Source organism: Schistocerca gregaria, chromosome 4 (assembly GCF_023897955.1).
Source record: "Schistocerca gregaria isolate iqSchGreg1 chromosome 4, iqSchGreg1.2, whole genome shotgun sequence".
Classification (NCBI taxonomy): Eukaryota; Metazoa; Arthropoda; class Insecta; order Orthoptera; family Acrididae; genus Schistocerca; species Schistocerca gregaria.
The window spans coordinates 332857201-332865902 of NC_064923.1; positions in this window are offsets into that span (position 1 = coordinate 332857201).

Here is an 8702-nt window from a genome sequence, read left to right on the forward strand (position 1 = left end):
GGTCATATTGACTGCTATTTAAGAGATTATTTGAGATGACGTTGTGGACTGATAAATTCCCTTCAAAGGTAGAGGTTGAATAGGTTAACTTAATTACTTCCATATTGTTTTGCAGAATTCGGAGAGCTGTAATTTGGATCACTGACATCCGCACAGATGGACCCTGTCACAAGGAAGCCACTCTTATTAAGTGTCTTATAAGAACTCGGCAGTAGCCCAAGTGATTGTTATGTCCTTACATGTGTTCTGGCAAGTTTACGTTCATATCCGCCAGTTTCTGCGATGCATAGGACTAGGCTCTGTGTATTGATTAATCGTTGAGTTGTTTGCTGAGACCCTTCATTGCAGCTGTTTTTCGGTATTTCGCCTGCGCCAAGAGCAATTTAAGATTATTACGTTTCAGTCTCTCCTTTGGTCTGTCTTCCCAACTTTATGAAGGGCGCAATGCCCATACTTTCCAAAATTTTATATTACCATCAATTTGTCTCATCCGCTGTGCCATTCTTGTTGTTTCTCCTTCCTGTCCAACCACTTCACCAGTACTCTGTATATTCGTGGAAATTGGATGTATTCCCTCTACACAGTAACTAAGCTGTTGTAAATAACCTTGCATGACCTGCATTTCTACAAACTTGTGTGAGCTGAATATCTGGCAAGCAGGGAAAAAAGAGTAAATCAACAATTATTGTAAAATTAAAACAAAACAACGACAAATGTAAAGGTAGTCTGCAGTAAAGATCAATCCTTGCACACATGTGAAGTCAAAATCTTCGGTTTCAAAACATTCAACATCGTGTTGCTGCACGCTTGCAATGTACTCAGGTTGTGGACAAATGGCAGGGGAAGATGGCTGCCGTGCTCAGAGACGGCAGCATTCTGAAGTCACGCATGGTGTGAAGAGATTGCCTTCGAATACGGACTGCTGGTTCAACTGCAAGCTTAATATGGTTTTTGTTAGCAGTAAGCGCAGGACTTTCAGTTCAGTTAATTCGTCTCTCCCGGAGAAAGGCATCTGTGATTCGGGCAGGATTCCCTCTATTATCTTACTTAAAACGACCCCGTAGCCGAAATATTGGCTGCATGGACAGTATGTTGGTGGATCCTGTCCCAGTACTGCGGAATAGTTACCGACAGCGCTGAGAGGCAACTGGCATCCAAACGTGATGCCAGCCTAAAACATAAATAAACCACTACAAAACTGAATCCGTGTGACTCCGTGTTTCAGGTGGCGGTGGTGGTGGTGGTTAGTGTTTAACGTCCCGTTGACAACGAGGTCATTAGAGACGGAGCGCAAGCTCGAGTTAGGGAAGGAAATCGGACGTGCCCTTTCAAAGGAACGATCCCGGCATTTCCCTGAAACGAATTAGGGAAAGCACGGAAAACCTAAATCAGGATGGCCGGAGACGGGATTGAACCGTCGTCCTCCCGAATGCGAGTCCAATGTGCTAACCACTGCGCCACCTCGCTCGGCCTCCGTGTTTCAGTCATGCATTCGTACCTCATCGCCAAGACCATACTCTACCATCAGGTGTCGTCCAAATCCTGATTCTGTGGCTATAGAGAACCCGATGTTATTTATACGGGATCGATTGCAGTTGTTCACTAACCCACGTTCTTGGTGCAACTCTGCGCTGGGGGTTTGTACAGCTATTCATAAAGGAGACCTAGAAGCCAAAATTATTTTGAGGTCACGGCTTGATACAGTCTGGGTCGGCACAGTCCTCTCAACCTCCAGGAATGCAGCATCTATTCTGTTATATTGTTCTAATTATCGAGGCATCAATGCTCTAGATTTCTCAGAGTGGCGAGGGGGCGTGTGGCTCGATGGAGCCCGCTGTCGACGAGGAGGGACAGGTGGCAACCGTAGGCAGGCTTCCCAGCAGAAGAGGGGCAGGCGGGACTGGGAGGGAGGAAGGCCTCTGATGGCCGGCGGCTGAGCGGAAGGGCAACACGTGATAGCGGCGCCGAGTCCATGCAGGACTGACCGGACTGTGTTGTCCCGGTGTCCGAGAAGTGTTGCACCTTGTACTGTGTGCCCCGCGCGTTCGTGATTCCCCAAGCGAAAGTACCAATCTTTGACAGGACTCTTGTTTGCTGTTTAGACAGTTATGTACGTGAATGTGACACCCCGAAATGTTACTATCTTATTAGACGAGTGTGGTTTCCTGTTCAAGTATCTTACCAAGTTGCATTTCTTTTCTTTTCTTCTTGAATCATTCGTTAAATTAAACATAGAACTCAGCTATTATATAGAATTTTTTAATGTTTATTTGAATTGTCAATGATTTCTATTGTTAACTGAATTTTAGCAACTGATTGGACATGCATGGAAGTCCTTTGCCCAGTTGATCTGGAACCAGTTAGGTTTTTGTTACGAGAACGTGCTGAAGAGTGATGTATTCAATTGTTTTATTCTGTTTTCAATATGACATGCACATTACTCGATCGACTTCCCCTTCGCTGACTAATGCTGTAACCCTCTGCGGTAGACGGCTCCGAATTGTAGCTTGTAACATGACGGTGTCTATATAACCATGTCGATGCTTGAGAAACAATTTGCTGTATTCGAGTTTCTAGCCGCAGAAAATACACTCCTGGAAATGGAAAAAAGAACACATTGACACCGGTGTGTCAGACCCACCATACTTGCTCCGGACACTGTGAGAGGGCTGTACAAGCAATGATCATACGCACGGCACAGCGGACACACCAGGAACCGCGGTGTTGGCCGTCGAATGGCGCTAGCTGCGCAGCATTTGTGCACCGCCGCCGTCAGTGTCAGCCAGTTTGCCGTGGCATACGGAGCTCCATTGCAGTCTTTAACACTGGTAACATGCCGCGACAGCATGGACGTGAACCGTATGTGCAGTTGACGGACTTTTAGCGAGGGCGTATAGTGGGCATGCCGGAGGCCGGCTGGACGTACCGCCGAATTGCTCAACACGTGGGGCGTGAGGTCTCCACAGTACATCGATGTTGTCGCCAGTGGTCGGCGGAAGGTGCACGTGCCCGTCGACCTGGGACCGGACCGAAGCGACGCACGGATGCACGCCAAAACCGTAGGATCCTACGCAGTGCCATAGGGGACCGCACCGCCACTTCCCAGCAAATTAGGGACACTGTTGCTCCTGGGGTATCGGCGAGGACCATTCGCAACCGTCTCCATGAAGCTGGGCTACGGTCCCGCACACCGTTAGGCCGTCTTCCGCTCACGCCCCAACATCGTGCAGCCCGCCTCCAGTGGTGTCGCGACAGGCGTGAATGGAGGGACGAATGGAGACGTGTCGTCTTCAACGATGAGAGTCGCTTCTGCCTTGGTGCCAATGATGGTCGTATGCGTGTTTGGCGCCGTGCAGGCGAGCGCCACAATCAGGACTGCAAACGACCGAGGCACACAGGGCCAACACCCGGCATCATGTTGTGGGGAGCGATCTCCTACACTGGCCGTACACCTCTGGTGATCGTCGAGGGGACACTGAATAGTGCACGGTACATCCAAACCGTCATCGAACCCATCGTGCTACCATTCCTACACCGACAAGGGAACTTGCTGTTCCAACAGGACAATGCACGTCCACATGTATCCCGTGCCACCCAACGTGCTCTAGAAGGTGTAAGTCAACTACCCTGGCCAGCAAGATCTCCGGATCTGTCCCCCATTGAGCATGTTTGGGACTGGATGAAGCGTCGTCTCACGCGGTCTGCACGTCTAGCACGAATGCTGGTCCAACTGAGGCGCCAGGTGGAAATGGCATGGTAAGCCGTTCCACAGGACTACATCCAGCATCTCTACGATCGTCTCCATGGGAGAGTAGCAGCCTGCTTTACTGCGAAAGGTGGATATCCACTGTACTAGTTCCGACATTGTGCATGCTCTGTTGCCTGTGTCTATGCCCCCGGGGTTCTGTCAGTGTGATCATGTGGTGTATCTGACCCCAGGAATGTGTCAATAAAGTTTCCCCTTCCTGGGACAATGAATTCACGATGTTCTTATTTCAATTTCCAGGAGTATATACTTCCATTTAAAGTCAGTAGAAGAATGAAAGTTATGCACGGTGTCGATTGTAGCGCTATGTAATGTCTGACGTTGGGCTGTTGGTGTTTGGCACGAAGGAAACAGTCGTGCTAACCTCCGCCTGTGCTGCCGATCTCGGAATGTACGACGGCGCACGGCAATCGATTAGATTCAGCCGAATCGGTCTGATGAACTCATGAGTGAAAAAGCTCTCAGGTAAGCGTGGCACATCGCGGGTCGTCATTGCAGCAACGGTGCAGAAAACTGAGTGGTCGGTGGGTGACTCGAATTCTCACTCTGAGACGAGACAGGGGACACTGGGCAACAGTCAACTTTTTTTTGTATTTTGAACATGAGAGTGGTGGGTTGCTTAACAACATTGTGACATTTCATGAAATCTCGGTTCACTAGTGTGATCCCGAACACAAGTGAGCATCAACTCCAAAATAGTTCCAGACCAAGCAAAAATCATGATCACAGAGTTCTGCGACATCCAAGGTACCGTGCACTTAGAATCCATACCTAAAGCATCACCGTAAACTCTTCGAGGTAATGCGAGATCCTCAGAAAACCGAAAGGGCAAATAAGAAGAGTTCGTCCATACATGGAACACTCTACTTTTCAGTATGACAATGCCAGACAACACACGAGGGCTGCGACATTTGCGATAATCCGACGCCTTCGGATCACTGTAATCTATAATCCTCCATACAGTCACGTTTCGGCCCCATATGCAGCTGGTTAGGAAACTTAAAGAACACCTTCGAGGAATTAAACTTGACAGTGACTACCCACGCAAGCACAAGTTAGATTTGGGTTCTGTAAACGCATAATCTATAGTAACGTTATCAACCAAGTGGTCAGCCGTTGGTAGAAATGTTCGTCGTCAGGGTGATTATTATGAAAAATAAATATGAAGACATGAAGAATAAACATGTTGAATGTTAATAAAGTTTGTCTTTTTTAAAACCCTTTAAGAGGTTTGACATAAAAAATTTGTAGGAATCACCTTTCAGCGTACCCTCGTATTACTGTGCTCCTTTTGATAGAAATCCTTTTGAAATTACTTTTGCTTGACATTTGGTAGTTGTGCCTTAGTTGATTAGGTATTTCATAATACATGGTATAACTGTTTAAATATATTTGCGCCACCACAACATTAATTCATATCTAGTTCTCAGCCTATTTCTGCTGTTAAAACATCATTTCATCTGTAACTGCTAATTTGTGGGTAGTACGCATAAGCCGATGTTCTTGACCAAGGGAGATGATTATAAGACACATATTCAACACATTTTGTCTCACGATAGCCGTAGAATGTTCTAATGACGTACATTTACTGCCCCCGAATTTGCGGATAAATTTTCCGTGCCACCTTTCTGGCCCTAAGGGGACAATGAGCGCTCTGTGTAAGCTTCAAATATTGCCAATCACATTGTCAGACTGAAGAGCATAAATAAGGAATGTAATCCAGTTTACTATTGAAGACACAACTTTCTCTACTAAAGTGCATTGTGAAAGAACTGGTTTGCTTTGAGCTGCAACAATAAGGTTGCTGTATGTAGCAATTTCTTGTGTGCAGACTTTCGAATGAATACTGAGAGAGGGTCTTTCGCAAAAAAAGTCACAAACTTTTGTACGGTAATAAAGTGGCTAAATCTTGTGATAAAACTGCCATCTAGGGCTGTTCTTTGAATGGACAAGTCTGGCCTTGTTCCTGATGGTGTGTCGTTCTGGCGGGGTTATGTCCAACCAGAGGAAGGGGCCCCCGTCGGCAGGAGCATTCCAGCAACGATGAGATGCTTTTTCCCTCTAAGGAGTTATTACAGAATGGGCGTCACTCCCTACCTCCTCCCACATCAGTCTGGACAGGAGGGAGATGTACTCGTATATTAACTGCACGTTTAACCCGGTTCACAGCGCACAATGCCAGTTGCAGGTTGCCTGTCTGACAGCTTACCGGGGCGACAAACATTTTATTTTCCAGCATTTCGTACAAATTAAATCCTGAAAATTTGGCGGCCAGGGGAGTACCTAAACCCGTCCTGGTGCACTTCGACCACTCACGTTCACTGTGAGCTGTGTGGTATGGAATGTCCTACCACTAGATGGCACGTGCCGAGGAAGAACAAACTGCGTGTAGGGGCGGACGTGGTACCGAGGGTTAGAGGCATACTTGTGTTGATCCATACTGCCTTTCAGAATGACGGTCCTGGACATAACACTCCCTCCTCCAGCCTGGAGTCTTCCGATCATTACTGCAGTGTGTTTGCTTTCAGACATTTCACGTCGTATACGCCAACGGCCAGTGGGCGTCTAGCTGCAGTATTGGTGTGTAAATTCCAACCTTCGTCGCCGCTGAACAGCACGATGGGTGCATGATGGGCCAAGAACCAAACGCCTTTTGCAGGGCCCATATGCAGCAACGTTCGCTCAACGGTTGTTGAGGTGACACTGTTGATAGCCCCTTAATTCATGTGGGCGGTCAGGTGCTCCACATGAAAACTTCCTGGCAGATTAAAACTGTGTGTCGGACTGAAACTCGACTTCGGGACCTTTGCCTTTCGCGGGGAATTGCTCTACTATCTGAGCTACCCAAGCACGACTCACGCCCCGTCCTCACAGCTGTACTTCTGCCAGAATCTCGTCTCCTACCTTCCAAACTTCACAGAAGCTAGCAGCAGAGCTTCTGTAAAGTTATAAGGTAGGAGACGAGGTGCTGGCAGATAGTAGAGCAATTGCCCGCGAAAGGCAAAGGTCCCGAACTCGAGCTTCGGGCCAGCACACAGTTTTAATCTGCCAGGAAGTTTCATATCAGCGCACACTCCGCTGCAGAGTGAAAATCTCTTTCTGCAGCTGCTCAACAGTTAGTTGCACGTCTATTCGCCATGCACACATCCGCAGACGTTAAGTTGTGCACCACAATTGACCTGGCGCCGGTTTTAGACAGTGCTATTTGACCATGCACGGTATGCTTTAACCACGGCGGCATCCGATCAGTTTAGAATATTCGTCGTTTCTGGAGTGCTTTCACCCTCGGCCCGAGACCTCAGTATCCACATCGCGGCAACGACTGCACTGTTATCCGCACTTACCGACACGCTTTAAATCCCCCCTAATGCTTGTGCTGACACCTGCCGTCTGCAAGTGGTTATTGCGTGTTGGCGTGGAAGACAGGCGCTGATCAAAATGTTGTGACTGGACTGTGTATGTGGTCAGGACCCGATAGATTGCTCTGAAGTATTCAAGAAGAGAAGCAGAACCTTGTTCTTTCTTTTCTAGATATAAAGTCAAGTGAGAAACCTATTACACAGTGCTTAATTAGTTTTTGTCGCACTCCAGACACGTAACAGGTCGTAGTTAAATTGTAATGTAACATGCTGTGGAATACTGCAGAAATAGAATGGAGGTGCTAAGGCAGTAGTTCCAAACCTTTCTGAAAACATTACCTCTGAGTACACTCAGATACTATGTAACACCTCCCTTGTGCACCCCCATCACCAGTATTAACGCTTTAAAAAGCTGAAGGATGCTCGACCAAACTTCTCTGAAGACTTTTATTTTTAAAATGATAAAAGATGGATGGTAGTTAGTTTTATTAAAACAAGAACTAACGAGTCTATGAGACACTTGGATACTGCTCATATCTAAGAATTTCTGCTACATTTTATTTGTTCTTAGTCATGCTCCATTCAGTCCATTCAGTTTCATTGCTAACGTAGTCAAAAATCTACTTTCACATCTATAAATCTTAAATACCACGTTTCTATTCCATGTATTGTATTCGAGTAGTCTGAATGATGAAACAATTCCTATGACATTGCATGTACTACATACAATTCCTTCTCAGAAAGAAAATTAACTATCCGTAGTGAGCTTAGACACTTGTTCCAAAACATCCTTCCTTAGCACCGCTTCAGTAGCTAGCGACATGTGCTTCACCTACATCCTGCACGCTCAATTTAAAATCAACCAAGATAAAATGTGCCCATGAAACTTACTGTCTGTAAATCACTTGATTGCTGGATTCCTTATACCTTAACTGGCCGAAACTGACAGGCTTCAGGCAGCGCGGAGTGGTCGCGAGGTTTGAGACGCCATGCACGGATTGCGCGGGCCCTCTCGCTGGAGGTTAGAGTATTCCCTCGGGCACGGGTGTGTGTATTGTTTTTAACATAAGTTAGTTTAAGTTGCGTGTAAGTCTAGGGCCGATGATCTCTGCTGTTTTTCGCTTAGGAATTCACACACATTTGAACACACACACACACACACACACACACACACACACACACACACACACACACAGACTTCCGGCAGCTTATACTTTGTATCTTACCAGTGTCATAATAGTAAAAATACAGTGTACAGTTGTACGGTAGTAATAATGCAGTGATTGTTGTTTGCTGCTGTCAACTAATTTGTTCGTCTGTTTCAAAGTGAGAGATGAAGAAATTTCTGTTCCACTGTAGGAACTAACTTCAACTTCGAGGGTAAATTTTCATGAAATTTTTAGCATTTGTTTCGTATTGCACTTTTACTGTCGTAGATGCATGTTTCAAAGTACAAAATATGTGTATAAGGGGTGAATATGTGAAGAACATGACGTTTACACATTCGTTTCCTTACCTGTAACCTCCACCGATTCGTGTCGTGCATAATGATGCTGGTCTTATATAATCAGTATTTA